The sequence below is a fragment of the Clarias gariepinus genome, chromosome 17 (genome assembly GCF_024256425.1).
Source record: "Clarias gariepinus isolate MV-2021 ecotype Netherlands chromosome 17, CGAR_prim_01v2, whole genome shotgun sequence".
NCBI lineage: Eukaryota > Metazoa > Chordata > Actinopteri > Siluriformes > Clariidae > Clarias > Clarias gariepinus.
The window spans coordinates 19,062,341-19,071,102 of NC_071116.1; positions in this window are offsets into that span (position 1 = coordinate 19,062,341).

Genomic DNA, 8,762 nt, shown 5'->3' on the forward strand with positions numbered 1-8,762 from the left:
GGATAAAGGAGCGTGAGTATGATGGGAGGATGCGAGACATTTGACCCTAGCTTTTTTTATTTTACTTTTTTTATTAACAATTAAACAGTTAAAACAAAGGCTTAAAAGTGAGGGCATGTTTTTTTTTCCTTTTTTTTAAAGTACCAGTAGGAGTCGTTTAGTTTGTCTCATGTGAAAATGATGGAAACTATAATAACCTTTTGATCTTTCATTCATTTTATTTTATGTGCTTGAAACTTTAATGAAATCGAGCCAACCCCTGAGACAATACTGTTAAACAACCACCATATTCATCCACTTTATTTGATTTGGAACCACTGCCCTGCTTTCAGCCTTCCTTTCTGATTAAACTCAACCAGAGTCAATTGTTTTAGATTCCCTCCCAAGCCATCAGAGCAACTGTTTGACATCTTTGTGGTGCAGCCAAGCCTTTATGTTAAATGTGGTCATAAGAGGATAAAAAAGTCAGTATGAATTACAGAGAAAAGCGATCCCAGTATACAATGCTGTGAAATGGAAGGACGTAGAAGAAAGAAAAAGATAGAAAGAACAAGCAACAGAAGAGAAAGAGAGTGAGAGAGAGAAAGAGAGAGAGAGAAAGAATAGATAATGCAGAAGGAGGGAGGAGGGAATGGAGAGAAGATGGGCCTTAGCTGGGGATTTGGTTGGCCGCGGCGGGGCTATCATTACCATACATCGGCACAATGAATGAGCCTTTCAGCGAGCGGTAATAAGAATTTGATAAATCATGAGCAGAGAATTAACTAGACGTCAAAACAATGAGAGGAGTCCTGATGGATGAGAAGACGGGACGATACCGATTAGTCTAGCCAGCCCGCACGGGGAAAGAGGGATGAGCGAAGGACAGAGAAGACGGATGAAGGAGCAGAGGAGGAACAGAAGGGCCAGACAGGGTCAGATTGTGAACTCGAGAGAGTGAGGGAGATAAAAGCAGGTGCAGATAAAAATAAGAAGGAAGGCCGCAGACTGAAAGGAGGATATGCGATGATGTACACTGTTGGAAGGAATAAAAAGTAGTCGGGATCGTGTATTCATTTACATTATAAATGCTGACAGCTAAGTTAAACAGTTTTTCACAATTGTTTACACACCCAAAGGCCAAAACCATACAAAATCACTAGCACATTTTCCGCTGTCAAGCGATGTGTAATTTCACAATCCGCCCTGGCGAAATACAACACACAGATCTGTGCTGGCCACAAGTGTGAGTCTGTTTTGTTGAAATGAAAGCAAGAATGCGTCACAGAGGAAAGAGATTACTACAATGCTGGCTATGTTCCTGCTCCACCAGCACAAACCCATTGAGTAACTTTTTGTCCGTGCAATCAGACTTTCACACAACACAGTATGACATGAGCTGTCTGAGATTTCTGTCTGGACAACAGTACAAGTTGGGCAGAAAAAAAGGACAAGGTCTACCCAGACCGAGGACCTGAAAAAATGTCCTTTGGTTTGTAAACTGTCATCCATATTCACAGAGTGTTTTTTTCCCCGTTGACCCACTGAGTGGCTCTAAAGTAGTTCAGCTCTTCTGAAATTTAGTCATTGTTCTTGCCGGTATGGCTGTGCTAAGTGAGAACACAAGCTACTAATGCATGCATTTTTCATGAGCTCTGTCTGAGGAAGGTAATGAAATCTGCTGCAATGTTTATTATACCTGGTCTTCTCACTACAAAGGGGCCTGACTCTACACAGCAACACTTGTTTTGAAACAGGAGCTCCAGTCACCATCTCAGCCTGTCTTGGCCTTCATCTGACATAAGCTGTTGTGAAATCTTACTGGAATCTCCTATGGTTTCAACATGTTATTTTCATAACAAGAAAAGCATTATATTACTTTTTTTCTAGATCACTGTGAAGTAACTGTTGTATGGTCGTGATACTCCTAGGGCTTTAAAAATGGTAACTGTTGTTTGTAATGTTAAGTAAAGAATGTATTCAATGTGGAATAACCCAAAAAAACAATGAGCTGTTATAGAAAAATAATCAACGCTTAGATGAATTTGATATTTTATTATTATAAGTCAAGCCTTTATTTATAATATATACATTACTGCGCAGTGAAATTCTTTCCTTCGTATACCCCAGATTGTAAGGAGCACTGATTCAGCGTCCCTGCGGCGGCAACTTGGTGCAGCTGGGACTCGAACCGCCAACCTTCCAATCAGGAACTCAGAGCCATAGTCTACCACTGGCCATAACAACACAACACTGTTTTATTCTTTTTTCTATCACAGCAGTACAACTGTGTACAAGTCATGATTTTCTTTTACCCCCTAAAAAACCCAATTAGGTCATATGTAACCAAGAATTATGTGTCTTAGATATACTCTTAACATTTACTAAAACAAAACAAGAAACATCAAGCATTGTTGCTTTGCAGTTCAATACTTTATGAGTCACTGATCAGCCATAACATTAAACCCACCTAGATTTTGGGTTCCCCTGGTGCCCATCAGGGCTATTCTGGCCTATTGGGCGTGGCTCCATAAGACCTCTAGGGATGTGCTGTGGTGTCTAGCCCAGAAAGTTGGCAGTGGATGCTTTGGATGGTGTGGGTCCGGGGGGGACGGACTCTATAAATGTTTGTCCATGATTTGTCCATGTTGTCATGTTTGTCCGGTGCGTCCCATAGGTGCTCTGGGGAGTTTGGAGGCCTGGGTGGTACCTTGGGCTCTTTGCTTGATGGGTAATGTGCATAGTGGACTCTGGTGCACTGGGTGCTCCGGGGTCTTTCTATCGTGGACAAATCTGACTTTTTTCTACAATTCGACCTTGATTGGCTTTTCTGTGGGATCGGACCAGACAGGCCAGCCTTTGATTCCCAGAGGTATAAATGATCCTTGGGTGCCCATGATGTTATTCACCTGGTGATGGTGTTAATGTTATGGCTGATTGGTATAAATGGTCTGTGAAGGACTGACATCCCATCCAGGGTGTAGTCCCGTCCTCCTGCCAAATGTCCCTCGGATTGCATTTGGATCTCCTGTGAGCCTGACTTTGATAAAACAGCTGCTGAAAATGTATGACTAAATAAATGTATGTTTCCATTACTCACCTGTTTGTACTTCTTGAAAATACACAGAACATTATGACGCACCTTAACTACTATTTTTGGAAAGGTGCTGCTCCTGCGAGCTCAGCCGCTCTCCCTGATGCAGAACTAGACAGTGACGTATCGAATCACAGTCAACTCTGCCACCTTGTGTGCTTGAAGAGGAACTGCATGGATTCAAAGGCCATTCTGTCCAACCACAGCAAGCTTCTAACACACAGTAATGATAATAATATTAATAATCAACCTATCCGTTCACACAACGTGTCAAAACAGCACCTCATCTAAAATGTATGGCCTCTGTTATCTTAGATATGTCTGAAAGCTTCAGGATGCACTCTAACATGCATACACACAGAGCTTATTAATCCCTCGTGCAGAGCGTGTGGTGCTGCTGCGATGTGATTACTCCGTGTTGATTTAGCTGTCAGACAGAGCATGTGTTCCCTCTGTGATTTATAGACTGCGTTGTCGAGCCAGTGGAGCGGCGATGAATTGGCCAATATTGCGCCAGGCTCATTTGCTTGGCATTACATTAGTGTGGAAATGATGGCCACACAAAGTCATGCAAATGAGCCTGGAGAGCTCCCCACCACTCAGCCTGTCATTCCCTCAGCATTGTCTTTATTTATTGCTGTAATCTCCACGATGTGCTTCTGGCCATGATGACAAACCTGTGCACAGACTTCCTCATGCCAGGGTTCCAGCACTCGTCTCATACTTCAGTTCTGTGATCAGATCAGGATATGTGCATGTGACAAAATAAATAAAATAATAAAAATAATAAACAAAAAAAAAACCTAGTGCTGCTTATTTATTTTCAGTTCTTCACATGTGAATGTGATTGTGCCCAAATGATGGATTTAATATTTAAGGCTATTATGGAATTTCTCAATCTTACTCTTTTTCCTGTATTAAGGGTCACGGGGGGCATGAGGCGGGGTACACCCTGGACAGAGTGCCAATCCGTGGGGCACACACATATACGCACACTCACACACACACTACGGGCAATTTGGGAACACCAATTAGTCTCATCTGCATGTATTTAGAATGTGGGAGAAAACCAGAGTACCCAGAGGAAACCCACCAAGCATGGGGAGAACATGAAAACTTCATGCACACAGACACGGGAATCGAGCCTGGCTGGGAATCAACCCCAGACCCTGAAGGTGCAAGGAGACAGTGCTAACACTTTAAAATACAGTTCAGAAATAGGTGATGGTGGTTCAGTAGTTACCACTATCACCTTGCACTTCCAAGGATGGAGGTTCAAATCTCACCTTCATACATGAGTCTGCATGATTTTTGGGTTTGGGTTTCCTCTGGGTTCTCAACACCCCTATAGTGGCTCAGTGGTACAGTAGGTGTCTCATAGTCGCATACAACCACTGGATTTGCAGTGCTTTTGTGCCCTGCTATGGTTTGGCTCCCCGTCTTTCCCCTACCTTGTGCCCTGAGCTTTTTGGGATAAAAAGGATAAGTGGTATAGCAAAAGAAAGAGTGAAGGAAGTCATAAAAGACTATACAGGGGCTAAGCAGGAACAATCAACAGTTCATAATTAGCATTTTAGTATCTACTATTAACTACCAAGGAATAGGCATTGACTAAGACTAAGTACACCTCAGACTTTGACCCAATATAATATTGTTTTAATTATTAACAAGGCAATAAATTGAAATTTAACAATACTGTTTCTGTGGCAGCATGGTGGTGTAGTGGTTAGCACCTCCAGCGTCTGGGTTTGATTCCTGTCTCGGGTCTGTGTGCACAAGGATTGCATGTTCTTCTCGTTTATACTACTTTATCCTGTATTCAGAGTCGCAGGCGGCCACATCTCAGAAGACATGGAAGGCATGAAGCAGGGTACACTCTGGACAGAGTGCCAATTAATTATAGGGCACACACACATACACACACACTCATACAGTTATTCACACACAACGGGCAATTTGAGAATGCCATTTAGCCTAATCTTCAGGTCTTTGGACTGTGGGAGGAAACCGGAATACCTGCAGGAAACCCACCAAGCACGGGGAGAACATGCAAACTCCATACACACAGAGACAGGAATCAACCCTGGCCAGGAATCCAACTCGGACGCCGGAGCTGCAAAGCGACTATGCTAAACACTACTCCACCGTGCCACCTTTAATAATATACAATATAATTTAATTCAGTTCAGTAGCGTTTGATAGATATGAGACCAACTTCTTCAGATTCCTGGAAAGGCATACTGTTAATACGTGAATGATATTCTATAAGGATATTTTTGTACCTAAAACTTTTAGCTTTCCTAAAAAAGCTAGAAATACAAACTTATGTTCTCTTTGGCAATCAAAGTCAAAATAAAGTCAGCAAGTACTTCAAAGAAAAATGCTGCTTCCATAAATACTCATTCACGGGGTTCTAGCTCTAGGTAAAGTATTTTGCTTTTATGTGGACAGAAACCACTATTTACCTTACAGCATATGTGTAGAGACTCCTGATGATTCAAAGTTTACAGAACTTCTACATCTGACCTGACTGTGCTTGAAAGGAACTTTCGGTAAGAACAGACTAAATCCATATGTGCATAGTTTCTTACCCATGAATATTTCAAACTATATAACTGCTGCCAAACGTGCTTCTACATAGTACAGAACAAATGGTCTGAATACTTATGTACATATTTTTTGTCATTATTATTTTGTCATACTTTATTGTCACACCGCGGTGGTGTAGTGGTTTGCACTGTCACCTTGTACCTCCAGGCTCGATTCCCGTCTGTGTGTGTGTGGAGTTTTCATGTTCTCCCCGTGCTTGGTGGGTTTCCTCCAGGTACACAGGTTTCCTCCCACAGTCCAAAGATATGCAGGTTAAGCTAATTGGCGTTTCCAAATTGCCCGCAGTGTGTGTGTGTCTTGGTTGGATTGGCGCCCTGTCCATGTCTCCTGGGATAGGCTCCAGGTTTCCACAACCCTGAATACAGGATTAAGTGGTAATGACGATAAGTAAGTAAGTGGCCAAACGCTCAAACTTACATACTTGTGATTTTTTTAATTAATACAATAACTGAAAAGATTTTGAATAATTTCTTCAGAAACATGCACACACACACACACACACACACAGAAGTCAAGCCTAGATTCAAAATACAGAGTCTGCTTATGAAATTATTTTATGTTGCCTATCAAAAACCAACATTAATCATATTTATGAGGAGTTCTGAAATTGGCAGAACAGTAAAACACTAATCATTATATACTAAGACTGTAAACAGAAACAATTGCTCTTGAGCACAACTGTCAAGCTGCTTGCATACAAGAGCTACTAACCCATCTTAGCACAGGAAACAGGAATAAGATGGAACAACAGGCAGTTTTTTTTACAGAATAGTCATTAAAATATAACATAACAGCTTTTTTTATTTTAAATTGTTTGCATAATTCTTGATGCATGCTTTTTCATGTGTTTAAGCAGCTCACATGCATGTTTGCGTAGTTTTTGTACATCTGGAGGATTAAATGGAACATCCACTAGATGGCAAGTCAGAGCCAAAGCGTCCCTGTCCATCTGGTTTCCCAAGTCAAACAGTCGAGCAATTTAATGCACAGTGATGGTAAACACACTAATGAGCTCTGTTTCTCTTTAAACCTCCCCAGTGTCGTTGTGACCCTATATTCAATAGTATGTTCAATCTTCCACAAAAAAAATTATACTTAGGACAGAACTTCTACCATTTAAATGATAATGAATATTCGTTATAATACGAGGGCTGTACTGAAAGTAATGCAATATATATAATTTTTTTAATTCAAATGGCACAGGCTGGTAAAATAAATCTTCCTCTGTACAAAGGTACTACTCAACATTGTCTTCATCATCAGCAATGCATGTGCACCATGATTGAACCAATCTCTTGAACCCTCTTTGAAAATCTCCTTTGTCACAGTTGATGATCTCCCACCGTGCTACAAATTATGTACTGATATGACACCATTGACAAGAGCAATGTGCACAAATGGATAAGGAAGTTGAAAGAAGGGGAAACCAGCACTGAATCTTTGCATAGAGATAGAGTTACTCTGCCGACATGTGCAATTTGAACACCCTGGGTCAGGTAATAAATAAAGTTATGGCCACGTTTGCATTGCGTTTGGTGCAGCCCTGTATACTCACCATTACTCTCTTTAGATTAAAGAACTTTACTGGAAATGATGCTTATAATAATGTTACGCTCAGGACAAATCATATTTACTAAACCAGTGAGTAGAATAGACTGTGTGTGTGTGTGTGTGTGTGTGTGTGTGTATGTGTGTGTGTGTGTGTATGTGTGTGTGTGAATTACTATAGTTTGGCCTACATCACTGTTATTATGCCACTAATTTCTAAGACAATCAAGAGATTTCAAGAACAATCAATTATAATTTCATAGATACTGTAATCAAACTAGTCAAATATTAGGCTTATTTTGTAATATTTTGGCAACGTATTACTTTTCCTTGGAGTTTCCAACAACACATTTTCATTACCATTGTCATTATCTCATGAGTTGATATTAATCATAGACCTACTCATATGAGTTCATCACTGGACTGAACCCAATCAAATTAACAAATCAAATACATTAACAGTTCCAAAAGTTCAACAACTTTGATAATGATGGGTTGTAATTTCCAGCATTATAATAAAAATAAATAAATAATAAATCTACTGAATATGTGTAACAGACACGGTTTCAAAGTTTGCTAGTTTAAATAAGCTAGGGGTTTATTAATAATCTACAATCCAAACCTTTCTGTCAAAGAAGACTCCATGTTCATACACAGTCATATCAATCTAAGCAGAACCAAAGGGGCAAAGAACAGTTTGAGGTGCAGGGAGAGGCTGATACATGATCAAGCAGTGTATTTCCAAAATCCAGAGTGAAATCCAAAGAAGGAATAATTTAAGGCAAGATGTAACAGAACTTGCACAAATGAGAAAAAGAGAATGTTCATTTGGGGTAATGTATACAGTATTATGGGTAACAGGGCATGAACATGACAATGAAAGATGTGTCCTAGAACCTGGAGAAGGTTGCCCTCTGTTGGAGTGGTGGTGAAATATCCCAGGCAGATTTGACAGACAAGCAGCTTTTCACAAAATGTACAGTACCAGTCAAAATTGGTACCCGCATTTTAATTCTTTTTTTTTTTTTTTTTTTTTCATGATTTATTTTTCCACATTCTTAAACAATACTGGAGATTCGGCAAATATGAAATAAAACGTGCAATTAGGTAATTAAGTAACAACAACAACAACAACAACAACAATAAGCTGTTATTTTAGAACATGAAGGTCAGCTGCTTTACAGATCATAAGTAGCAGATACTGTACATCTCAATATCAACTGGTTAAATTAGATTATTGCATATTCTGGATGCTCTCAGCATCGTTTTACAGTGTAGAAAGAAATAAAAATTTGAAATGGAATTTGAAGTCGTGTCCAAACGTCTGACTGGTAGTGTATATAATCATCAAAACTGATAATGATAATTCATCATAAAACAAACAACATCAGTCCTAGCAACTAACTAAAGTTACAGCCAAAAATAGAGATGGAAATTTCATGACCAAGTTCGACTGAACGTTTTTTTTTTTTTTTAAATACTTTTGGATGTTTGGACAAACCAACAATAGACTTTAAATTTTAAACACATA